The following is a 27,677-nucleotide window of genomic DNA, read 5'->3' on the forward strand; positions in this document are numbered from 1 at the left end:
CCCAGTGAAGTACTGAGGAGAGACTTGTTCCTCACTCCAAGAGCGACAACGGAACAGCGCCTCTCGATGCCAGACGTGAAGTGGTATATCTTTCCGTCTCCTCCCTTACTCCTTCAGCTCAAGGAGTCAGAAATATCGTCTGCCAATCAGCATTGCTCTTCTAAAACGAAAGAATGATGTTTCGTTTAAGGCGACCAATCTGGAAATCTGTAGTATTGGCGTTTGGCGTTTGCTGTCTCCCTGTGAAAATCTCTGAAACTGCGTGCTATGTGAAAGCATGCGTAGGTTGGACGCTCCCACACAATGTAGCGGAAATTGCTTTTAAGCCAAACACGGGGTCATTCCCCCTTTCACTCGGGCACACTCTGTCTGCTCCACAGGCGGCCGAGGTTGACTCGTCCTCTGAAGGGACCGGCCTCCCAGCGTGTGGTCTGCCTCTCTCGAACTAAAAGGTCGGGAGACCATGACGGCTGGTTCAAATGGCTCTGAGCACTATGGGACTCAACATCTATGGTCATCAGTCCCCTAGAACTTAGAACTACTTAAACCTAACTAACCTAAGGACAGCACACAACACCCAGCCTTCACGAGGCAGAGAAAATCCCTGTCCCCGCCGGGAATCGAACCCGGGAACCCGGGCGTGGGAAGCGAGAACGCTACCGCACGACCACGAGATGAGAGACCATGACGTCGTAAACGATCACATCCTTACTCATACTATCACAACACTCCTGCCCATTTCTGTTATACACTGCGACAGCAGCACACCCAGCGCATAGTAAGCTCCATTTCCAAATACGATGTCGAATCAGCACAAATAGTATCGTTTATACTGATTTCTTGTAGAGTTTTTATAATGGGGTGAATACTTAATGCCATAAAAGCATACACTAACTAAAAAATGATACCCCATTTGTCTTTTTTTAGTTTCGTAAGGATCCTGGGTGGCATGAAATGGTATATTACAGGAAAGCTTATTTAGCTTACGGATATATATACTGAAGAATTTTGTTTTCTTTTAAGAACAAAAAATGGCTAGCAACAGCAAAGGACTTCTACTTTTACAGACAGTGAAGTTATGCTCAATACAGTTCCAGTCCAATCAGAAAATGTATAGAATGCAATACATACATTATTTTACATACCAAACAGACCACCAAGCTGTCGTTGGAGGGAAGGCCACACTGACGTGACAAGTCCAACGCGTTCCCAACATAGCAGAAACCAATACCACAACTGTTGCTACATCAGAGCGACAAAAGGCAAGAATCTTAAGGGGGGTAGGACGTCAAACGGGCCGACTTGGAGCAGGAGAGGCACCACAGGACATTTTAATTTCCACTGTCTATACTTTTACAAGTAAATTCATAAAACTGTGTCAGCATGACCGGGAAGGATTCAGGATTCACACTCATAACAGCGGAAGTTCAAAAACATAATAAAATAAATTTTTTTACATGTGAAATTTCATCATTTTTTTACTTACTATTGGCTGCGTTTGTTGCTATAGGTACACTTTTCTTCATAAATAAGAAAGACGGTTCGATGAATTTTCCATAGCATACAAACCATACTTGCATGTGTCTGAAACTCTAGAATCTATTTAATTTATGAAAAAATGAATGAGCTCTTACATTTTAAGCTTTATGTTTGGAAAAAGAAATTGTAGTTAATTATCTCAATTTTACCATAGTTTTCAATAGATTTGGAAAAGTCTAGAGTTTCATACACCTGTAAGTATGGTTTGTATGCTGTGCAAAATTCATCAAAGAATCTCTCTTACTTGTGAAGAAAAATGTACCTATAGCAACAAATGCAGCCAATTGTAAGTGAAAAAAATGATGAAATTTCACATGTAAAAAAAATATTTTGTTATGCTTTTGAACTTCCACTGCTATGTGTGTGAATCCTGAATCCTTTCTGGTCATGCTGACAAAGTCTTACGAATTTATTTGTAAAACTATAGGCACTGGAAATTAAAATCTCCTGTGGTGCCTCTCCTACTCCAAGTCGGCCCGTTTGTCGTCCTACCCCCCCCCCCCCCCCCCTTTAACACATTCGCTTTTGAAACAAAAGTAATTACACCTGCAAACATTTTCGTATATTAGAAAGGCGAGTGAAGTGTAAGAGTGTGTGAATCATCAGGTTCCAAACAATATTGTTACTTGTCAAAAGAAGTGCCTATGATAAAAAGAACAGACGAAAACAGGTCTGTAGTCTCTTGTTTTCGGAGGCGTAAGCTGCAATTATACACATATACGAAAGCATTTCTCCACGACTGAGTTGTAGCTTATGTCAGTGAATAAGTGAGATTCGGCTGTTTTTACACTTATTTCACGATTACTGTAATGCAAAAATATAGTAAGAATTTCGTTAGTTAAGCAGAAAACTAATTAAAAACAATCATTAATCTTAAGGCTGGCTTTCTCGCCGGTAGGGGCGGTAGTGTCGTTCCAACTGTCATCGGTAACGGCAGTGAGAGTTGCCACTGCGGTACAATCGACTGCCAGTCAAATGAGGGACCACATCTGTCGAATTCCACTTGACCAATAAAAGCGTATTTGTCGACTTCGATCTCTTGTTCTTTGGCGTTTCTGATGCTTCTTGTAAATTCCGAAAGTTCTCGCAGTACAATAGTGTTCAATAAGACTTGATATCAGTAAATTAAAGTTTGGCAAGGTTCATGTAATTTCAAATGTTCCACATCCACTTTATAACTGGCTAATTCCAATATTTATTACATTAAAACCAAATGAAACACAGCGTTTGCCTGACAAAACTCTTTTACCATAGAAAATATTACACACTCACCTTGATTCAGAGGGTTTACTCAACTCGACTCGTATAAAACGCTTGCTGTTTATAGCAATTGTTAGTGACAACTCTGGACACTAGAATTTTATCTCGTCGTAATATAAGTCCTCAAAAAACTTTTTCCGAGAAAACAGAACTTCTTTTTCAGCGACATTTCGAATTAGCCTCGTACTGCATTAATTTCTTGTCGTATTTACCGGAGCACACAACATTAGTTGTATCTCTATTAAGGGTAATCAGGAACAGATAACTACCACAGGTACACATTCGTTTGTCCTATACGTAGAGTAGGATATCAACATCTACTGAGTGAGCATCCACTTGCGCAGAATACGATTATTGTCACCAACATACAAGGCGTCCATAAAGTCCCGTTATCGTTTCAAAACGTCGTAACTAGTAAATTATTCTTTCGGTTTGAACGTAACTGGTTCCACATATATAATCATATATTTGGGCCTTTGATTAGCCATGACCATATTTATGTTTTTGGCTGCCAAGTTAAATATACGTAAAAGTTTCTGCAGGCTATCTTCACTCTTTGTTAGCAGAACTACATCGTCAGCGTAACAAATGATTTTTATGCCTTCGTCCACCACTAGTACCAACCAAAATCTTCTTTATCATCTTATCCATCACTATATAAAAGAATAGAAGGTCTCGAAGAGTCAACTTGCGTAAAACCACTGTTGAGAGGTAGTTAACCTGGGACCATTTGTGGCTACTCGGATAAAATGACTTCGGGTGTGTGTCCATATTGTAGAAAAATTTATCACCTCTGTTAACCGAGTCCTATCGAAAGGCTTCTGTAAGCCTAAGAGGCTAAGGTAAGCTGCTCTGTTGTATTCAGGGGACTTCTCTATATCCTGTCTAAGAATGAAAACTGCATCTGCGCATGACCTACCGCATCTAAGAATACGTTGCTCCTTAGAAAGGGCTACAATGTTTTTTGTATTTGATTTTCTATTATTTTCGTAATGAGTTTAAGAACTGTACTGACTAGATTTATCCCTATGTAATTCTAAGACTCTCTCTCATCCTTTTTATTTTTTTTTTTTTTTGTTCCTGAGAATAGTGATACGGGTTCATTACATTGTTAACCAACTTGGTTAACTGTTCAGTTAGTGGCTATCCTACATACATTAGCAGTTAATTGGGAATCCATTCTTTCCCTGCAGACTTCCTGTTTTCCTACCTCTGCATGTGAAACACGTACTCAATCGTTTACTTGTATGCTGACCTCTGATGTCCTCCTGTTTGCTGGTAGATTTTTACAGTCAAACAGCAACTCAGTATTTTACCCAGAACGTCTCATTTATGTCGTTCACTTTCAAAATTTCATTTATTTATTTCTTCTTTTGTCGTATCATTCACCATATTTGTTTCTGTAGCCTCTTTGTGAAAGCGTGGTGTTCTATATACACTCCTGGAAATTGAAATAAGAACACCGTGAATTCATTGTCCCAGGAAGGGGAAACTTTATTGACACATTCCTGGGGTCAGATACATCACATGATCACACTGACACATAGACACAGGCACATAGACACAGGCAACAGAGCATGCACAATGTCGGCACTAGTAAGGTGTATATCCACCTTTCGCAGCAATGCAGGCTGCTGTTCTCCCATGGAGACGATCGTAGAGATGCTGGATGTAGTCCTGTGGAACGGCTTGCCATGCCATTTCCACCTGGCGCCTCAGTTGGACCAGCGTTCGTGCTGGACGTGCAGACCGCGTGAGACGACGCTTCATCCAGTCCCAAACATGCTCAATGGGGGACAGATCCGGAGATCTTGCTGGCCAGGGTAGTTGACTTACACCTTCTAGAGCACGTTGGGTGGCACGGGATACATGCGGACGTGCATTGTCCTGTTGGAACAGCAAGTTCCCTTGCCGGTCTAGGAATGGTAGAACGAGGGGTTCGATGACGGTTTGGATGTACCGTGCACTATTCAGTGTCCCCTCGACGATCACCCGTGGTGTACGGCCAGTGTAGGAGATCGCTCCCCACACCATGATGCCGGGTGTTGGCCCTGTGTGCCTCGGTCGTATGCAGTCCTGATTGTAGCGCTCACCTGCACGGCGCCAAACACGCATACGACCATCATTGGCACCAAGGCAGAAGCGACTCTCATCGCTGAAGACGACACGTCTCCATTGGTCCCTCCATTCACGCCTGTCGCGACACCACTGGAGGCGGGCTGCACGATGTTGGGGCGTGAGCGGAAGACGGCCTAACGGTGTGCGGGACCGTAGCCCAGCTTCATGGAGACGGTTGCGAATGGTCCTCGCCGATACCCCAGGAGCAACAGTGTCCCTAATTTGCTGGGAAGTGGCGGTGCGGTCCCCTACGGCACTGCGTAGGATCCTACGGTCTTGGCGTGCATCCGTTCGTCGCTGCGGTCCGGTCCCAGGTCGACGGGCACGTGCACCTTCCGCCGACCACTGGCGACAACATCGATGTACTGTGGAGACCTCACGCCCCACGTGTTGAGCAATTCGGCGGTACGTCCACCCGGCCTCCCGCATGCCCACTATACGCCCTCGCTCAAAGTCCGTCAACTGCACATACGGTTCACGTCCACGCTGTCGCGGCATGCTACCAGTGTTAAAGACTGCGATGGAGCTCCGTATGCCACGGCAAACTGGCTGACACTGACGGCGGCGGTGCACAAATGCTGCGCAGCTAGCGCATTTCGACGGCCAACACCGCGGTTCCTGGTGTGTCCGCTGTGCCGTGCGTGTGATCATTGCTTGTACAGCCCTCTCGCAGTGTCCGGAGCAAGTATGGTGGGTCTGACACACCGGTGTCAATGTGTTCTTTTTTCCATTTCCAGGAGTGTATTTTCCTTTCACGATTTGTAACTCGTGCAGCCAATGTTCACTCAGCCGCTGCTTCAGTACCTTCTTAATTTTCTCCTAAACCTGGTGTACACTATCATCTGCATTAATGGTCGCCGGCCGGGGTGGTCAAGCGGTTAAAGGCGCTGCAGTCTGGAACCGCGCGACCGCTGCGGTCGCAGGTTCGAATCCTGCCTCGGGCATGGGTGTGTGTGATGTCCTTAGGTTAGTTAGGTTTAAGTAGTTCTAAGTTCTAGGGGACTGATGACCTTAGAAGTTAAGTATCATAGTGCTCAGAGCCATTTCATTTCATTAATGGTCTTCCTGTGCGAATCGTTTCTGGAACAAAATTTTTGTACATTCGTTCCATAGTGACTCTATATTAAACTTTTATTCTTTTCAGATAGGTTATTTATGATTCTGGTTCCTTCTTATACGTAATCTGATTTTTACCATGAGTAATGACTCTGTGTGTTGGCGGAGTTCAGATTCCTAACATCTAGCACTGACTCCGCATGCATGTTTCTATTTGTAAAAATGTAATCTATCGTAGATTTATGTCCTCTTGTGTTCTGAAAAGTGTATTTATACTGTTCTTCGAGGTCATAGAACTGTACTGCCTAGATTTATCCCTCTGTATTTCTACGAGTCTCCCTTATATTCTTTTTTTTTACCTGAGAATAGTGACACTGGTTCATTTGGAATTTTATTACGTGTTATAACTTCGCTAACCAACTTGGTTTACTGCCCAGTTAGTGGATTTTTTTTATTTTTATTACTTGTTATTAATACCATTATTATTTATATTTTTATTTTATACTTTATTTTATTTCAGTGCATGACCGTAAGTTGATCATAATCGCATCATTATCATTTCAGAAGCGCTCACTAAATCGTTGTTTAACTCCAGGGATGTCACTATTTCCAATACGACGATTGTTTGAGGGTATCAGACTGATAACATCGTGCAGTCGCTCTTAGAAGGTTTCCCTTTATGTTTTAGGTTTACAATATTTTCAGCTGTACAGAGAGATAAAGTTCAATTTGTGGTGACCCAGTTTGACGTTTAGTAAAACTGTTCTTTCATAGATGAATTGGTACTCATCGATAAGATCGTTGTGTTTTCGGTGGAGAAGTACCTTAGTCTAGCTGTAGGTCTTGTCTATTTCTCGACTCCACTGTAAATGAGTAAATATTGGTCGTATTCCTTCTGCCCCTTGCCTTTCTTTTTCTTCTCTTGATATTAGGTAGTGAGATTTCACGATGTTCGACTTCTGCTATAAGTTCTTGATTTTTATTAAAGGATTTTAGGTTGCGTCTGTTCCCCCACTGATTAACTCAACGGCGTTTCTTATCCCTGTTCACTATCGGATGTTGTGGAGCCATTAAATTTTTCTCCTGCCAATTCCTCCTTTTCCTTCAGTGTTAATCTCGTTACCAGTTTCAGAAGGTGATACTTTTCATTTCGTATCACATGGACTAAGTAAGCAGTTTTCTTCCGTTTGTTGTGGTTGGCAGTTCGCTGTCTCTTTTCTCTATTCTCAAGATCTCTTCATTTGTTTTCCTTGCTGTCCATGGGATTTTAAGTATTCTTCCATGTAACCACATCTCGAATGCTTCCAAATTGTTCGAAGTGTTCACTTTCAACGTCTAACTTTCCACGCCATACAAAAGCACTGACCACACATAGCTCTTCATAAATCTGTCTCTGAGGTTTCTTCTGCATCTGATTTCCATTTCCGATGACCAGTTTTCGCACAACCACGTCCACAACTAGTTAAATCTACTCACTCTGTCTAAGTGTTGGTTATTATCCATTAATTCTGCATTTTAATGCTCATCTGAATTGCGAGTGACTATCATAAATGTGGTCTTTTTGGTGTTGATATTGAGACCCATGTTCCTGCTGTGTTCTCCCACTGTAGTCAGCAGATCTTGCACATCGTCCATGTTATCTGCCATCAAGACTGTGCCATCTGCGTATATTATGTTGTTACCCTTACCCCATTTACTTTTATACCTATCTCACAATCTTCTAGCGCCTCCTGAGCACAGGTTAAAGACGAGTGGTGAGAGCACACAGCCTTGTATAACTCCTCTACAGAGTTTTGTGCATCTGTCAACCGTCCGCCAGTTCTGATCTCAGCAGTTTGATTCCAGTACAGATTTTCTATACATCGAATATTTTTTCCGTCTATGTCCAGTCTTCTCAAAATTTGTAGAAGTTAATGGTGTTGCTCTCTGTCAAACGCCCTTTCATATCCTACGAAGCACAGCATTATATTCTTCTTCTGTAATACCTTTGAACAAATACCTGAATCGTGATCAATGCTTCCCTCGTACCTAAGCCCCGCCTAAATCCGAACTGTGAATATCCCACACTTGGCTGTGATTCTATATTGAACGTTATTGAGAAATATCTTTAGGGTATGGCTTATCAGGATAATTAGTCTGTAGTCTCCGCATTTCCTTGCATTGTTCTTCTTGGGCAAAGGGATGAAGTGTGACGTCAGCCATTTTTCAGGAAATTTACCCGTATTATAAATTTGATTAAATATTTTTTGTGAACTGAGATGCCGTTATCATTTAGTAATTTCAGAATTTCAACTGGTATTTCATCTGGACCAACTACTTTCATATTTCCCTTCTGATTTTATCTTCTGTGATGGCAGGACCCGATAGACCGTTGTCATTTTTATTTTCTATGTCAGATCTTTCATCTGCAAAAAGATTGTTTATGTAGTTCTTCCAGACAGTTTTCTTTTGCTGATCGTCCTGTGCTATCTAGATTTGAGAAGGTCTTCTTGCGATATATACCAGCCGTTTCCTTTATGTTCTTATGTAAGCTAAAGTCGTTGTGTATTTGTTGCACTCATTCCAACTCCTTACGTTTTTGTTTCAGCCAGTTATTTTTTGGTGCTATTATCTCATGACTTTCTGCATTTGTCCTGGTTTCTTTCGTTTTTATATTTTCTTCTTTTTTCAAATAATGCCAAAATTTCCTCTGTCCTCCAATTTTTCTTTCGTGTTTTCTGTTTGTAACGTAGTTCATTTTCTGCAACATCTGTCACAATTTTCTGCATTTTTTCCCATACGTTGTTTATATCTGTTCCTTCTTCTAGTTGTCTTATGACTGTATCTGTAATTCTTTCCCTGATTTTTGTGGTAACCCTGCTTTTGATATCTGTAAGGCAATGGTGTTCCATTTTCCGCTGTTGTGTATGTTTTTTGACATTTGCAGTTTTCATTTTCATTTCCGCTACGAGCAGGACATGCTCTGAGGGAATGTCGGCTCCCAGATAGGTGCAAGCCCTCGTTACCGAGGATCCAAAGTGCTTGTTAATCAGAATGAAATCTATTTGATTCCGTACTATATTGTCAGGGTGATCAGCTGGGGCCCTCCATGTGTACAAGCGTCAAGGTGGTAGCTAAAACTAAGTATTTGTTCTCTTCATGTTTTCCTCTTGACAAAATTGCAAAACCGTTTGCCTCGATCATTTCGTATTCCTAGTCCATATGGACCCACTAGTTCTTCAGATCTTCCCTCTCCTATATTAGACTTAAAATCGCACAATAATTAAGTTTATCTCATGTTCTTTTACCAGCCTAAGAAGTTGTTTCAACTCTTCGCAGAGTACCTCAATTTCATCTTCAGTTGAATCTGATGTGGACGCATATTCTTGGATGGTGTTGGTATTAATTGGACTGGCATTAAGTTTAATCAAAGCCTATCGGTCTGAGTAAGGGAAGAAATTTATTACAGATTTCGAAACTTCTTCTAAGACAATTATTCCCAGGCCTTTTCTGTGTCTATTGTCTTGGTGCCCTGAATAGAAGACAGTTCCTCCTTGAACCTCACATATTCCAGCATCTGCCCACTATGTCTATGCCTCTCCTAGAATATCTATTTTCAATCTTCCGATTTCCTGCATTAAGTTAGCTAATTTCCCAGCGTCATATAAACTCTGTATATTCCAGGTACCGATCCTTACTTTGTTTCGAAGATTCATGTTGCTACTCTCAGCAGCATTTAACGCAGTTCCCCCCGGAGGTCCGATTGCAGAACTATTTATACCTCCGGAAAATTTTGAGTTAAGTATGGTTGTCATTTTGGCTTATGTGAGTCTCTTGGGAATAATTGTCGGAGGTGGTTTCCCGTTGCATGCCTCCCCATGTAGTAAACAGCCGCTCTTAACCCAGAGAGCAGACGTTGCCGGAAAGCCGCTCCGTTGGAGTACAGACGCTGCCCACGTTGCTAGTTGTTTTGGTCCACCCCGGGTATTTCATTTCCCCGGTACCACCCATATCTGGGAGGCATTCCCAGATCCGCCATCTGGGGAGGCGCCCGATGGAGGACTTGCAACCCCTCACAGGGAGAAAATTTTAAAATAATCATATTTCGCTACAGTACTTTGAAGGTCGACTAGGCAAGCACGTAGTGTTCTCAGTATCAAACGCTGCGAAGAACGCAATAGCAGCAGATACAATTAGTAAACATAGCATAAGGCAACGATCTGCCACTAATGAAGATTGACTATACCTGATGTTTGGGTACAACAGAACAACCAGTTCTGCTATGGCAGTTTCACTTCAAGGTCTCCCCACCTGGTCGAGTCTCACCGTAAAACCGCGAGCCTTGTTAATCAGAATGTAATCTATTTGATTCCGTACTAAATTGTCAGGGCTATCAGCTGGCGCTCTCCATGAGTACAAGCAGCTTCAGCCACCTGCTTGTCTGACTCCAAGTCAGTCACCGTCATATGAATTTACAAGATAATTAGTTGACAAGTTAAATGGGTTTTAAGTGGTTAATTATGAAATCACGGATACAAATATATCGGTATTGCACTGCAATAATTGTTCTTTGTATAATCAGGTAAGTTTTTTATAGCATTCGTCAGTGTCCATTCACGTTACTGTGAGAGTTAGATTAATTAAGAATGTGCAAAATTTGATTCGTAAACTCATCGGTGGGACTCGAAGGCGTCGTCGGCGAAACTACACGACGGTTGGGAAGCGAAAGTGAAGATGTCGAGTCTCTAGAAGGTGGATGAATGGACGTCCTTAACGGAGAAGCATGTGGGACGGAACAGAGAGTGGGTTGATCATCAAATCTCGGAATTTTGTGGAATGGGGAACATGAAAACAACAAAAATGTATTAGGCAAAAATAAGTGACTCATTCCTGAAAAGGAAATGGATTAGTTCACACTTGTGACATTGTTGCCCCTCCAAACCTCCCGAATCGGAAACGTAATTTTCAAACGGTAATAGATCTGAAGATTGTCAGAAGTCGGTTCAGCTTTTACACCTTCACTACCTCATTAACAGGACCAGAAGATTTTCCCCAGAAATATTACACATTGTTCACGGAATCTACGGTACACTCACACATTTTCACCAATAACAACAGTTAACACTTCATCCAAGGTCTTCAACATTTGACTGGAATATTCCTAGTTCACGCGTCTCGATCACTTGGCCTTTGTTTTAATTTATATCACTTTATATATGAGTTGAAGATTCACTTCGTCACTATAGACACTAGAAGAGTGGTTTGTATCGTAACGTGTGTCCTTAATATTCATGGTTACGGCACAGATATTTAAAAACATTACTCTCTCTCATCTTCCATTTAAGTTTGATTACATGTTCCGCTTTGAAAAATTTTATTTTGCACGAACATTTGTCTCTTGGCTAAGCATGAAATGAAGGATCGAATACATGATGTCATGAATTTGTAGGCTCCTTTGTACTGTTTGAAATTACAAGCGCGCAGTGTCATCAGAGATTCTGAATCGCCTGGAGGCTTGCTTGGAGCATCTCTGCTTTGCAAGATGCGCGGGAGATGATGCGTACTGTTAATCGTGAGCTAAGGAGACACAATAGTCGGCAGTGGCGTTTCAGTAGCAGTAGGGCATAGCCCGAGTGCAACGTTGATTTACTGATTAACTGTTTGAGATGGAGCATTTTGAGAAGAATATTTTATTATAATTATTTTAATGAGTAACAGAAGAGGATTTACTTTAAGGTAACTGACTTCAGATTTTGTATTTCATTGCGGCAGCTTGTAGTTCATCCTTGGTTCAGACATCTAGAGTCTTGAGTATAGGGAAAGATAAACAGCCACGCATGATTTTCAATTTGAATTTAAGGGTAGGAATAACTGTTGAATATTTAATGCCATTTTTACGAGATGGACTTTTTAAAAGATTGGTGTTAAAGACTACTTATTTTTTTCCACTCAAGAACTGTAATTTTTTGTGTATTAATGTTTGTGAAGCGAAGAAAGAGACAATTATTCAGTATTGAACTTTTCTTATCAGAAAACTAATTGCATTTGTTGTTGTAATTTATCCCAAGTCATTGTCCGCATCCAAAGTCCATGGCAAAATATGAGTTGTTATTTTTACTTATTCAGATTTGTTATGTTGCTTTGCCTTTTTTTTAAAAAAAAAAAGAGAGAGCGCATTCCACCAACGTACCAGATGCGACGCCCTTTCAAGACAAAAGCAGTGTCACGGTGTTTCCATTGTGCAACAGATAAGCCAAAATCAAACAACAAAAAAATTGAGTTTTTCCAGTGCTATTTTAGCAGTTTAAAAGTTTAATGATTCACAGTGTTGAATTCAGACGGTATGCTTACCATTACGAATCTTTAAACAGACAGGGAACCAGATAGGCAGTTTCAAGCTACTTTCTCGCAGTCCGATTTTGCAACACACTCTCGCAGTCTCCAAGTTCAAAGTTTGCGAATTCCTATGTTGAAAGTTTACGTATGCTTACAGGTAGCTTAAACTGCCAACAAACAAAAATTTTGATAAATGACGACAAGCATTATTATAAGTTTCATATGTCGACATTCCTTCAAGAATGGGGCGTCATTTTTTGTGAAGTCACATCACAGCACTGCTATCGTCTTATATTATCCATAATTCGTAACTTTCCTTTATCGCTGCGCCATTTACCAGTAATCTGTATTTCTTTCCAGCTGTTAAGACATCATCTGATCTGAACACTGTATTAAGTTTTTACTAACATGCCGCGCAGCACTGGAAGTAGTAAGCCGCGTACCACAATCCACTCGTAGAAAACTGATTTGCAAAATTCAGCAGACAACGATAATATGATTTCGGATCATATGGTTGCTAAAAATAGAGAGCTTAATTTAGATGCAATAATGCAAGAAGCTGTTACGTCCCGTCCTGACAGTCGGAGTACAATTAATACCGACACTCATGAATGAAACAAGATCCAAAATACAGATAACAACCTTTTCACAAATTTGAATAGTGCTCAGAGCCATTTTTGAACAAATTTGAAGATTTCTTTCTCTGAGGATGGTCAGAACTCGAGATTAAATGTTGTTGCGACACAGTCCTTGGTTCTGGGCAGCCTGATACAATTCTTAGTTGAAGTGTGGTATGTGATGGACATATTCAGCAGTGCTGTGTTGACTTGTGACTGTATCTGTTTGATCAAGAATGATTTATTGCAAAGGACAGTAGGGGTGAATACGATGTATGATGTATATATTGAAACGCGAAATGAATATAAATTTTGAATAATATTTTTTTTCTGAAGAGAAGGATCTTGAGGTAAGACTGCAGCACTACGCACCTAATATGTAGAAATGATTACTGGAAGCTTCTCTGAAGATTAAGGTGTCTGATTTTCATTCAAATGAAATGAAATGATCGTATGGCATTGTTGACCGGGAGACCCCATGCGGGGTTATTCGACCGCCGTATTGCAAGTCCTCTGTAGCTGACGCCACTTCAGCGACTTGTGCTTCAATGGTAATCAAATGATGATGAAATACACACAACACCCAGTCATCTCGAGGCAGAGAAAAACCCTAACCCAGCCGGGAATCGAACCCGGGACCCCGTGCGCGGAAAGTGAGAACGCTACCGCAAGACCACGAGCTGCGGACGATTTTTATATAAATTCTCTGTTAACATTGTTCCCTTTTAAAATCATTGTTCACTTTTTTAATCACAGTTTTTTTCTGGCCAATCTTAAGTGTGAATATCATGCAAAACTTTACTCTGTATCTTTGAATACATACTTCGGAGTAAAATCGTTGTTTTGGAACAGCATTTCATAGGAATAGTTACTCTCCCCATTCCCTGTTTAAAGGTTTTGCAATACAAGTTACCACATTGCACCATCTGGTATGCAATAGTTTATTTAAAAACAGAAATCTAGCTTAACCGCTGTCTGCTTGCTATTTGCTGTTGTGCTTTCGAGAAATCTGCAACAATGTTGTCAAGAGGTGAGGAAGTGGAAATTTTTATTAGGGACACAGAATTGTTTTACTTCAGTTGCGACTTTAATATAAGCAGTACTTACTAAAGAGTTGCACTAGCGGTCTCATTTACAGTTGAACATTACTTTCCTAAAATTCTCCCAATAAACAGAAGCCGACGAGCCGACCGCTGTGGCCGAGCGGTTCTAGGCGCTTCAGTCCGGAACCGCACTGCTGCTACAGTCGCAGGTTCGAATCCTGCCTAGGGCATGGATGTGTGTGATGTTCTTAGGTTAGTTAGGTTTAGGTAGTTCTAAGTCTAGGGGACTGATGAGCTCAGATGTCAAGTCCCATAATGCTTAGAGCCGTTTTTGAAGCTGAAGATTCTCCTTCCCTACGATAATCCTCACATACTCGTTTCCCTTCAAATCGCTTCCTAACATTACCTGCCGACATTTAAACGATATGACTGTGTCAAGCAGGACACTACTAAGGCTATATCCGAACATTACGTGTCTGTTTTTCCTAGTCATCCTCATTACAGTTCAATTCAATTAGGTTTTGTTTAGTCAAAGGTTAGAATACGTGTTTAAATTGGATAGCAGTTTGTGGGGACATAGTTTTGGTAATACGTAGACACAGGTAAGGAGGTAAATTTGGGCTAAATTTCATACAGAAACATGTAGTGAGGAGCTTGCATTCCAAACTCACCAGACTCTGAAAACTCGCAATTTGAAACGCTCACATAATTTTTTAAACACTTGATGCAACAAAACCAATATTTGCTAGAAACTTAGAACCCATCGACGTTAATCCAAGAATGAGATTTTCATTCTGCAGCGGAGTGTGCGCTGATATGAAACTTCCTGGCAGATTAAAACTGTGTGCGGGCCCAAGACTCGAACTCGGGACCTTTGCCTTTCGCGGGCAAGTGAGTCGTGCTTGGGTAACTCAGTTGGTAGAGCACTTGCCCGCGAAAGGCAAAGGTCCCGAGTTCGAGTCTCGGTCCCGCACACAGTATTAATCTGCCAGGAAGTTTCAACAAAAGTTTTCTTTAAATGAGCGGGACAACCGTTTTCAGCCACAACAGCGTCATCCGAATAATCCGGAACTAAAAATAACGGTACACGTAGTTGAAATTTCACCACCCAACACACAGAGACGCGTCAGGGGAGGTCGACAATAAGTATAAGTGCAGGCTCCAGAAGATGCGCTGGGCGAGACAACACAGGGTTTCAGACAACATTACTGAAAACAGTATCTGTTTAGAAGACATTAGAGATTTGCTATTATGAGAGAAAGAAGAACCACAGAAATACATCTACCACCCAGTCATCGGTATACGAATACGAAAACACGAGTTTTAGAATACTCTCATCACAGTTATCAGCGATTTAGCTTTCAACAATTGTAATTCAGACGAATCTTGTCCTACTCTGTCCCTACACAAAATTAAAATCAAAAGTGCTATTACAGGGAACGGGGTTGATGTCAAATCACACACACACCTGCAATTCATGGAACAAGGTCACACTTCCGCAAATTTTCTGATCGTTTGTAAGAAGGTTAGAGCTTGCTGTGTTGGCTACAAACAGGTAGTAATTGAACCTGCGGAAAGCCCAGAGCACTGCCAGGGCTTCCGGTTTGTCGTAGTGAACGACCTTTCGCAAGACGAGTGTTCTACCAGCAAATACTATTGGGCAAAACGTTGGGTTTCCTTCTGTCATTCTCGTATGGAACAGGCAGGCTCCTAAACCGAATAAAGAGTCATCTGTCAACAGACCAAAACCTAGTGACATTTCTGGGTGGTACAAAAGCTTGGACTCTACAAATGCCTTTTTGATAGTATTAAATGATTCACTGCGTTCGCTCGTCCAGTGCCACACCTGTAGCAACATATTCTGCAATGCTTCTGCAATAAGCAGTTGATCCGCTACTAATATTCGAAAGAACGAGGCGAGTCCAAGAAAACCTTTCAACAGTTTTTTCGTTCGTGGGGTGCGAAAATTCTCAATCGCGTGAAACTTTTCGGAATTGGGAAGAATTCATTACGCATCTATCAGGTGGCCAAGAAACTCCGTCTATTCCACGGCAAAGTGTGACTTTTGCGATTTTAGTCACTCCAGTTTTTCTAAAAGCCTCTTGTACTCTGTTTCATAGCTCTAGGTGTTACTCCCAGGTGGATGTTGCTATTAACACATCGTCGACAAAGAGTATCAAACGACTTCACAACGCAGGTCCCAATACATAATCTGAAGCTTTGATAATACTCTGGCACTTATATTAAAGCCGAATGGGAGAACCTGAAAATGGTAGCTTCTGCCTTCATCCACTACTGGCCATTAAAATTGCTACACCAAGAAGAAATGCAGATGATAAACGGGTATTCATTGGACAAATATATTGAACTAGAACTGACACGTGATAACATTTTCACGCAATTTGGAGGCATATATCCTGAGAAATCAGTACCCAGAACAACCACCTCTGCCGGCCGCGGTGGTCTCGCGGTTCTAGGCGCGCAGTCCGGAGCCGTGCGACTGCTACGGTCGCAGGTTCGAATCCTGCCTCGGGCATGGATGTGTGTGATGTCCTTAGGTTAGTTAGGTTTAAGTAGTTCTAAGTTCTAGGGGACTAATGACCACAGCAGTTGAGTCCCATAGTGCTCAGAGCCATTTGAACCATTTTTGAACAACCACCTCTGGCCGTAATAACGGCCTTGATACGCCTGAGCATTGAGTCAAACAGAGCTTGGATGGCGTTTACAGGTACAGCTGCCCATGCAGCTTCAACACAATACCACAGTTCATCGAGAGTAGTGACTGGCGTATTGTGGCGAGCCAGTTGCTCGGCCACCATTGACCAGACGTTTGCGGTTGGTGAGAGATCTGGAGAATGTGCTGGCGAGGGCAACAGTCGAACATTTTCTGTATCCAGAAAGGACCTGCAACATGCGGTCGTGCATTATCCTCCTTAAATGTTGGGTTTCACAGGGATCGAATGAAGGGTAGAGACACGGGTCGTAAGACATCTGAAATGTAACGTCCACTGTTCAAAAGTGCCGTCAATGCGAACAAGAGGAGACCGAGACGTGTAACCGATGGCACCCCATACAATCACGCCGGGTGATACGTCAGTATGGCGATGACGAATACACGCTTCCAATGTGCGTTCTCCGCGATGTCGCTAAGCTCAGATGCGACCATCATGATGCTGTAAACAGAACCTGGATTCATCCGAAAAAATGACGTTTTGCCATTCGTGCACCCAGGTTCGTGGTTCAGTACACCATCGCAGGCGCTCCTGTCTGTGATGCAGCGTCAAGGGTAACCGCAGCCATGGTCTCCGAGCTGATAGTCCATGCTGCTGCAAACGTCGTCGAACTGTTCGTGCAGATGGTTGTTGTCTTGCAAACGTCCCCATCTGTTGACTCAGGGATCGAGACGTGGCTGCACGATCCGTTACAGCCATGCGCATGAGCTGCCTGTCATCTCGACTGCTAGTGGTACGAGGCCGTTGGGATCCAGCACGGTGTTCCGTGTATTCCTCCAGAAACCACCGATTCCATATTCTGCTAACAGTCATTGGATCTCGACCATCTCGAGCAGCAATGTCGCGATACGATAAACCGCAATCGCGATAGGCTACAATCCGACCTTATCAAAGTCGGAAACGTGATGGTACGCATTTCTCCTCTTACACGAGGCATCACAACAACGTTTCACCAGGCAACGCCTGTCAACTGCTGTTTGTATATGAGAAATCGGTTCGAAACTTTTCTTATGTCAGCACGTTGTAGGTGTCGCCACCTTTGCCAGCCTTGTGTGAATGCTCTGAAAAGCTAATCATTCGCATATCACTGCATCTTCTTCCTGTCGGTTAAATTTCGCGTCTGTAACACGTCATCTTCGTGGTGTAGCAATTTTCAAATGGTTCAAATGGCTCTGAGCACTATGGGACTCAACTGCTGTGGTTATCAGTCCCCTAGAACTTAGAACTACTTAAACCTAACTAACCTAAGGACATCACACACATCCATGCCCGAGGCAGGATTCGAACCTGCGACCGTAGCTAGCAATTTTAATGGCCAGTAGTGTATAAGGCTGATCAAGCCTAATCTGCCAGTACGACCCACAAATATCTGTACTAGTCAAGAATTGTACACAATGAAACTTTTGTGTTAAATCATCAGTGTTCTCTGGATGACTATGTTATTCTATCAAACATACGGGTGTCGAGTACTGGGCAAACTTTGCCTCCGCTTTTCAATATCGCGAGGAGCTGGCTACGGTAGGGTCTGTTAGAAGTCTCAGCTAAGTCCCACAGACCATTTGGTTGATCTCTTCCTCTATTGCAGATTTGAGTTTCCAGGTGATCTGACAGAAACTGGGGCATGTCTTATATGCGTAAACTTGAAGGTGGCACGTATATCCCATTACACTGCCAAGCGTTTCCTCATAGATTTCAAAGTAACTGTTAATTAAATTTGCTAACTGATCCTTCTGATCTTGATTAAGATTTGCTGGCTCTTCTAATTTCTTTCAGACCTGTTCCTCCGAACTAAGAGGCGTCTTATTTTTGTTAATGAATGTGGAGTAATTACGGTTGGTGTCCATAATCAATTTAATATGTGTCCTTCTGCAGTATTGTTCGTGGTTACTCTCCTGCCCGAGAATGTCTAATCGGTCTTTGGCGCTGTCTGCTTGAAATACACTGCTGGCCACCGTAAATGCAACACCAAGAAAAAGACAAGAGGTAGCACAACAAAATTTATTTTGTAGATAACATGTTGACTAAGTATCAAATGATTACGTTTACAGACGTCTGTGACATGTGGTTCCTGCCAGAATCAGTAGCCAGAGTAGCCGCCATTGTTGGAGATCACCGCTGCCACACGTCTCGGCATTGAGTCAAAGAGACGTTGGATGTGTTCCTGGGGTACAGCAGCCCAAGCAGCTTCCACACGTTGCCAAAGATCATCTGGTGTGGCAGCTGGGGATGTAATCTGGGTCACTCGTTGAGCAACCATGGACCACATGTTTTCTATCGGCGAAAGATCCGGAGAGCGAGCCGGCCAGGGAAGCAATTCAATCTGGTTATTGACGAAGAACCTTTGGACAATGCGTGCCACGTGTGGTCGCTCATTATCCTGTTGAAATATGGCTGTGGCCGAGCCCTGAAGGTAAGGAAGGACAACTGGCTCCAGCACCTCGGATATGTAGCGCCGGCTATTTAAAGTACCGGCAATGCGTACTAGAGGCGTGCGAGAGTAATATCCAATACCGCCCCATACCATAATACCCGGTGCAAGACCAGTGTGGCGGTGCGTAATGCAGCTGTCCAGCATCCTCTCTCCACGGTGTCTCCACACTCGAATCCGACCATCGTGGTGCTGCAGACAGAAGCGTGCCTCGTCAGTAAAGACAACGTCATTCCATTCTGCCGTCCACATCCGTCTGTCATCACACCATTGGCGACGGAGACGTCTGTGGTTCTGCGTCAATGGTAGACGAAGCAATGGACGTCTTGCGGACAGACCACTCTGCTGTAAACGGCGTCGAATGGTACGCGCAGACACTGGATGATGCGTTACAGACGCAATGTGCTGTGCTATGGTTCGGGATGTCACTGCGCGATCCGTCACTGCCATGCGCACAATTTGCCTATCAGCACGTGCAGTGGTGCACCGAGGTGAATGCGATCGACCACGTCGGTCCGTCGTACCCTCCTGCATCCAACGGTCACATATCCGCATTACAGTTGTTTGGTTTCGTCCAACACGACTAGCGATATCTCTGTATGATAATCCACAATCTCGGTAAGCCACTATCCTTCCTCTGTCGAACTCGGATACTTGATCAAAAGATGTTCGCTGTTGTCTACGAGGCATAACTGATCGTCTTGTGAAACAACCACAAGGTAAACACACGTGCCGAACGTACACTCGTCGAAATCGCCAAGCGTTAAATGGCGCTATGAGGTGGCGCCACATGCGCGCGTGATGTGCGTCTGCGCTGAAATTCTAATCAGTTGCATATCTCATCGCTGCAAACCCATGGTGTAAATTTCACTTGATTCGGATGCTTCCTTCAGGGTGTTGCATTTACGGTGGCCAGCAGTGTACAAATTCGCCTGCCGGGAAGTCGGTACGTCTGTCCTTCTCATAAATGGTTTCCCAAGCAACAATACAATCGACTAATAACTTATTAGTCACTAAGAACGTGCATTTGATCGCTACATCTCCGAGTTCAACCACCAACATCGTTTGTATCTTAGCTAAGTGTGATCGGCTGACCACTGCACCAACTATCCTACAATTTTGTAGTGGAAGAGTAGGTAGTCTTCTCTTGAGCGAAAGTTTCACAAACGAACTCCGAGAGATCCCATTAACTGACGCACCCGTATCCGACACCACCGTAACTGGGATTCCTTCCACAGTCGCTTTCACTGCGGAAATTGGTGCTGTTGGATAATCTCCACTACATTGGTTAGTACCTACACAGAGCTCTTGTTTCAAGTCAACACCTTAATCATAATGGAAGAAGTTATCCTTAGACTGATAGCCCCAGTAGTCCTTAACGAGTGGTCGTGTTTAGTTTAAAGGAATAATGCTCTGTTGAAAAGCACTATTCTCAATCATATCCGTCATTATTGACGTCTTCTCGCACCAGTTCGCATCCATTCGTTGCGGCTGTGGCATCTGATTGTTTGTGTGATTTGACTGGTGGTTATGGTTCATATTATTGTTGTTCCCATACACTGGGTTGAACTTACAGTCTGGCCGATTACGCTTATTCTTATTCGTTCTAAAACCAGAACCATTTCGATTTGCTCGGTTATTGTGGTAATTACCATTATTTCGGTATTGGTGACCTTGTGGCTGATTATTGTTTCTAATGTTAACCACATGGCCACTCGTTTGGAATGATCATATAAAATTAATTGTTGGTAAGGCGGGTACCAGGTTAAGATTCTTTGGGAGAGTGCTTAGAAAATGTAGTCAATCAACAAAGGAGGTGGCTTACAAAACACTCGTTCGACCTATACTTGAGTATTGCTCATCAGTGTGGGATCCGTACCAGATCGGGTTGACGGAGGAGATAGAGAAGATCCAAAGAAGAGCGGCGCGTTTCGTCACAGGGTTATTTGGTAACTGTGATAGCGTTACGGAGATGTTTAATAAACTCAAGTGGCAGACTCTGCAAGAGAGGCGCTCTGCATCGCGGTGTAGCTTGCTCGCCAGGTTTCGAGAGGGTGCGTTTCTGGATGAGGTATCGAATATATTGCTTCCCCCTACTTATACCTCCCGAGGAGATCACGAATGTAAAATTAGAGAGATTAGAGCGCGCACGGAGGCTTTCAGACAGTCGTTCTTCCCGCGAACCATACGCGACTGGAACAGGAAAGGGAGGTAATGACAGTGGCACGTAAAGTGCCCTCCGCCACACACCGTTGGGTGGCTTGCGGAGTATAAATGTAGATGTAGATGTACTGTCTAGGACCGGGCATATTGTTGTTCAGTGGACCTTGACTATATTTAATTTCCTCTTGAATCAGGTGTATTGAATCTACGAGTAAATGCTAGCAACAGCTCTTCGAGATTGTTCTCAGTGACATGGATGAGCTTGTCCCTGATTTCGACTGGCAAGTTTGATTTTAGTATGCGCAGCAAATCTTTATGGGCGATCGGTTCATCCCAGTAGCTCGCATATTCATATACTTGCGAACTACCGTCTTAAATTTCCATTTTTGTAAGAGACAACTTCTGGGGTTAAACTCCTATTTTTGAAGTTTCTCATATTTTTCACGTGACCAATACTTCACCAGGAAAGTTCTTTCAAACTTTTCGTAAGTATTGCACAGCTCATCTACGTATATCCGTAGACCATAATGCAGGATCTCCTTGGCAATAGCTTACCACACTGCCAATTTTCGGAGCTTCAGTTCATGTTCTCGGCAAAACTCCACGACATCCACGCAGGAAAACAGTCAGATTCGCAGTTTTTTTTCTCTCATCAGTGAATGGTTGATCGAATGGTTGAAGCTGCCTGCATTTCAGTAATTTTTCTTCCGTGAGCATGGGAGCATATGGATTTGTCGGTGACAGTACACCTGTATCAACATCTGCATTGCAGTTCATGATTGCTTGATACGCTTGCCTTTTACTCGTATTTGTGCTTGATACGGGGCTCGAGGCCTGCTGCGTTTGAGCATCATATTCCTCTACATGTGGTGTTTGCAGCGCCACTCTGACTTCTTCTACATCTTGTGAAAATTTCTTCACCGACTCGTTAATCTGCTCCCTCCACTGGACGATTCAGAACCTGTTTGTTCCTTTACTTCTTTCAACACTGCTTTGCCTTCGGTGCTGGAGGGTACACAGTGTGTTGATAAATTAGCTGCGGTTGCTTGTATGGTTTGTTCCATACAAGACTCAACTTGGTTCTCTTTGATTGCAGCTCATTCTTCAAGCTTTGCTAGAAAAAAGTTTTCGGTGCTCATCAAAGTTTTCTACAACTAACACTTCGTAACGTGACACCATGGTATTAATCTATGTATTCAACTGCTCTACTGTCGACTCAGGTGTACTTTGACGCTTCTGCAAAGTTGTGATTTCGAGAGCCATACTCTCCTGCTGTGAGGCTATCTCTGTTACACGTGATATAATCTCTTCCAAGTCTTGCTTAGTCACGATATTATTCACCTTAGTACGTATGTCAGCCTAAATGTAAATGTCGTGTGACTAGGGCCTCCTGCCGGCCGAAGTGGCCATGCGGTTAAAGGTGCTGCAGTCTGGAACCCCAAGACCGCTACGGTCGCAGGTTCGAATCCTGCCTCGGGCATGGATCTTTGTGATGTCCTTAGGTTAGTTAGGTTTAACTAGTTCTAAGTTCTAGGGGACTAATGACCTCAGCAGTTGAGTCCCATAGTGCTCAGAGCCATTTGAACCATTTTGAACTAGGGCCTCCTGTCGGTTAGACTGTTCGTCGGTTGCAAGTTTTTCGATTTGACGCCACTTCGGCGACTTGCGTGTCGATGGGGATGAAATGATGATGATTAGGACAACCCAATACCCAGACCCTGAATGGAGAAAATTTCCAACCAAGCCGGGAATCGAACCCGGGACGTTAGGATTGACATTCTGTCACGCTGATGACTCAGCTACCAGGGGCGGACTGAACAGTACTTATTTCATTCACAATAGTAGTCAGAGTAAACGTTGTTGCAGCTAGTTCGTCTATTTTGTCTATCTTCATGCTAATCTAGTCTCCTTTCTCTATTTTAATAAAGACTTAATCTGTTCAGTGTTTTCCTTACAGTATCCGCCTTCGACCTTAATGCAGCTACTGCATTACAAGCTTTAGTAGCTGGCTGAACATCCAATTGCTCTGCATCCTGCCTTTTGTAAAACTCAGCACGCGTCCTTACCATAGTCCAGTTACAATAAACAAATCTTGCACCTGACCTATCTTCACAATGAATTAACAATAGACAAAAATCAAATATAATATACGTATAACACACAGCACTATAATGTATCTACAAATTACTAAGTTCTTATTAAAAAGTTTGTGTGTTAAAAGACTGGTACAGAAATCTACAGTGAACGACAGTCCGTTAATATTGCGTGTATTAATAGTTGTTAAACCTTGAACTGAGTTTGTGCTGGACCAGGCCGCTCAGCTGCCGCGAGTACACCCAGCTCCACAGCAAGCGTGAAACAAAATTTACAAAACAGAGATCACACACTGTACACGTTGTGAATACACAAATTCCCCCCCTTCCTCCCCCCCCCCCCCCCTCCGCCACAAAAGTTCTACTGGCAGTCCTGTACAACGTCGCCACTTTTTATAAGACGGCAGAAAAATAAAGAGAATATTTATTTCAATGAATATTAACTTGAAATGTTGAAATAGGAATGAATGTTATTTGACCGTTAAGTTAAATGTTAATGTGCTTCACAAAGAAATTTCTCCCCTTAATTAAGAGTGCCTGTAAATGGACCCAAGCTTTCGGGACTCTCCTGCTATGTCCTTGTTTAATAAGTTTACCTTTATGATTTAGGTTCGTACAGTCCCCGTGGTGATCAAATGGTAGCGACACGAAACTGTAGCCTCCGCACCGCTACTGTTGCACGCTGCTCTCATGGAAAAGCTTATTCATTTCTCACGTTAGACATGCCAGCCCACCGACACCCGTCGCAAGTTCTGTGATGAAAGAATGTAGTCATCTCTATTTGAGGGGCGGGGGGGGGGGGGCGGAGAAGATAGTAAATTACAGTTGCAATGCGAAGATGGCCTACTGCGACGGAACCGTACCGCTGCAGGCTCGAACTAACACTCAAAAAGCCGCAGAGACGAATGTCTAACCGTTTGCATATGTAAACTTGAAACACAAATTTACAAGCTGCCAAAATGACGAAAACGCTCACCTGTGAATAAATATTTATTTAAACGATGGTTCTCTTTAACAAAACAACAACTTTCGTACTTCTATTCACAATATATTACGCCTCAGCATTTAAATAACCTTAATTCCCTGATTCCGTAACGGTTGCCGTGCAACAATACAATCACTTCCGCTCTGACGTCTTTCTGTTCGAGTATCTCAAGCCATAGTATAAAGTATTATTGATCCAGTGTCAAGGATGCTATCTCAGCTGAGTAAAATCGCCTACGCAGAGTTTATTCTCGCAGTCGCTTTCTGCAGCTACCGCAAATATTTTGATTCTCCAAAGACTAAACTGCGGAATTCATGATCAACCCTGAGCACGTAGTTGGCATACTGCAACCAGTTAAAACGATTCCGCTTAAATTTGCGCAGCTAGCGCAACCAGCCTGCACAGCAGCGCAGTCCCTCGCCACGGCCATTCGCCCCCCCCCCCCCCTCCCCCAAGTAAGTACAATGGTACAATGAACTGCGTGTATATATAACCTGTATGAATGAAGCAGATTGATTATTTCGTTCTTAGCTGTTATTTTCTCACCAACTGTTGTATGTATTTCAGAAAAAATATTGTCACTTGCAAATATATTTCGAACTTGCTTTACTAGGTTTGACAAATTGATTTCCTATCTTAAGCTTACAAAGTTAGGAGTTCTATAAATCCTTTGACCTTGGCTGTACATCTACACTCAGTCGCAAAAGTATGCGGACAGCACATAATTCTGCAGTTTGCCGCATGAACAAATACAGAAACTGCACTTTGTAATGTATTTGGGGTTCTGGGTACGATGTCGCAACGTGAAACACGCGTCAAATACGAAGAATTGTTATTGGACATGTGTCTGTTACGTAATATTTCCTGAAAACGGTATGGGAAGGTGTAACATAAGCATTCGGACGAAGGCGGACAACGTGAGAGAATAGTTCATTCCGAGACGCACACAGGGTGAAGCGACTGCAGTGTGTCCGGCATTTCCGCGAGACGATAGCAATGATTAGTAAACACGTATCGCGAGCCTGTGCAGGTCGACGATGGGACGCAGAGGGAAGTGTTCTACATTCGAGCTAAGGCAACTTGTCGTTTATCATCACGCGAAGGGGAAAACCTGCAGGGAAATTGCCGCAATAGTGAACATGAAGAAAAGTACAGTTCACGACATTATTAAACGGTTCGAGAAAGAAGACCGATTGGAATTCCATTGCAGTACAGGACGGCCACGGACATTTTCACAGATAGATGAACGTGTGATTGTGCGAAAGGTACAACACAATCCGAAAATATCTGCCACACGAATTGCAAGTGAGGTGGAGGGAGACCTTGGTACAAAAGTTCATCCCGAAACCGTGCGGAGAGTACTACGACGATCGCAGTACCATGGTCGAGTGGCACGGCGAAAGCCATTCATAAATGCAGTGAACCAGAAGAAACTATGCAGTTTGCGAGGGAAATACGCCGAATACGATCAGGCTTGGTGGAATCGGGTGATATTTTGCGACGAATGTAAATTTACATTATGGCAAAGCGACGGAAAGGTAAACGTGTGGCGAAAGACCAATGAAGAGCTGAATCCCAGGAACATCAAACCAACAGTAAAGTTCGGAGGTGGGGGCATCATGGTGTGGGGATACATGTCCGGCAATGGTGTGGGTGATTTAGTGTTCATTGATGATACGATGAACAAGGAAGCGTATTTAAATATACTGCGAGGACATTTGAAGCAGAGTGCACGACATCTAGGTATTGCGAACAACTTTCATTTTTATCAGGATAATGATCCCAAGCATACCGCGCATATTGTACAAATGTGGTTGCTCTTCAATTGCCGGAAAGTATTGCACCCCCTCCCCAATCACCAGACCTTAACCAAACCGAACATTTGTGGGATAAATTGAAACGGACCCTCCGCGCGGACAACATTTATACGAAGGAGACCTTGAAAGAGAAACTGCGCCAAGAATGGGCAAATATAGGCCCAGATTTCACGAAAAAACTCGTGGAAAGTAAGCCTAGTAGACTGGAAGGAGGTACTGAAAATGAAAGCTGGGCCCACAAGGTACTGACATTTTCGTCGTACAACTTATGAACATTTATTGGATCGTGTCTGAATACTTTTGTAGCAGCAAGGTGTGCAGGATGTTTCATTTTTGTTGTTAATTTTTCTGTTATTTGTGTTTTGGAAACGAAATAAAACAATAATTCTTTTGTAATTAATGTTGTTACGCATACATATCGCTAATAAATATGTTTGGGTTTCACAGTCAGTGTTGTCGAGTACTCATTGTGAAACTTCCCACTGTCCGAATACTTTTGCGACTAGCGTCTAGCAATATGGGGTGGAGCGCCATCCTGCAAAAACATCATACGTTCCAGCAGGTGTTTATCAGCCAGGCTGGTGATGATGCGATTCTGTAACATATCGGCATACCTCTCACCCGTCACGGTAGCAGTTACAAAACCAGAGTCACGCATTTCCTCGAAGAAAAAAGGCCCGATAACGGTAGATGTGGTAAATCCAACACATACCGTGACTTTCTCATCCTGCAATGGAGTTTCCACGACAGTTCTAGGATTTTCGGTAGCCCAAATTCTGCAGTTGTGGGCGTTGACAGACCCTCGGAGCGTGAAATGAGCTTCGTCGGTCCACAACACGTTACTCAACCAATCGTCATCTTCCGCCATCTTTTGAAACGCCCACACCGCAAATGCCCTCCGCCCGTGCATAGACGAACCCGCTACAGTCTCCATTTCTTCCTGAACTGTCTCAGCATCATTACGCCTTGTGATCGGTCGGCCACTACGGGGTCTGTCGTCTAAACAACCCGTGGTTTCGAACTTCGAAATCATTCTCGCTACAGCTGCATTTGTCAACGGACCTTTACCCGTTCGAATCCCTTTCCTATGGCTATAGGATCGTAACGCTGAACTAGCACATTCCCCATTCTGATAATACAGCTTCACTAAAAGCGCCTTTTCAGGTAACGTCAACATGCTGCGACTGCTGGCGCATCTGATTCTCTCTCTCATTACAGCTCCTTTTATACACGATTGTCATGCGCAGTCACTGACGTTTCGCTGTCCAGCGCCATCTGTCGGACATTTTGTGAACTGGTTTTTTTTTTTTTTTCTAATAAAACCCCATGTCATTCCAAGCATGTGTGTCAATTTTTACCTCTCTATCTACATTATTGGGTGATTTATTAAGTTTTCAAATTTATATTGACTTTTTGATCACCCAGTACTTAAACGTAACTAACCTAAGGACATCACACACATCCATGTCCCAGGCAGTATTCGAACCTGCGACCGTAGCAGCAATGCGGTT

The sequence above is a fragment of the Schistocerca nitens genome, chromosome 10, assembly GCF_023898315.1.
Source record: "Schistocerca nitens isolate TAMUIC-IGC-003100 chromosome 10, iqSchNite1.1, whole genome shotgun sequence".
In the NCBI taxonomy this organism is placed as follows: Eukaryota; Metazoa; Arthropoda; class Insecta; order Orthoptera; family Acrididae; genus Schistocerca; species Schistocerca nitens.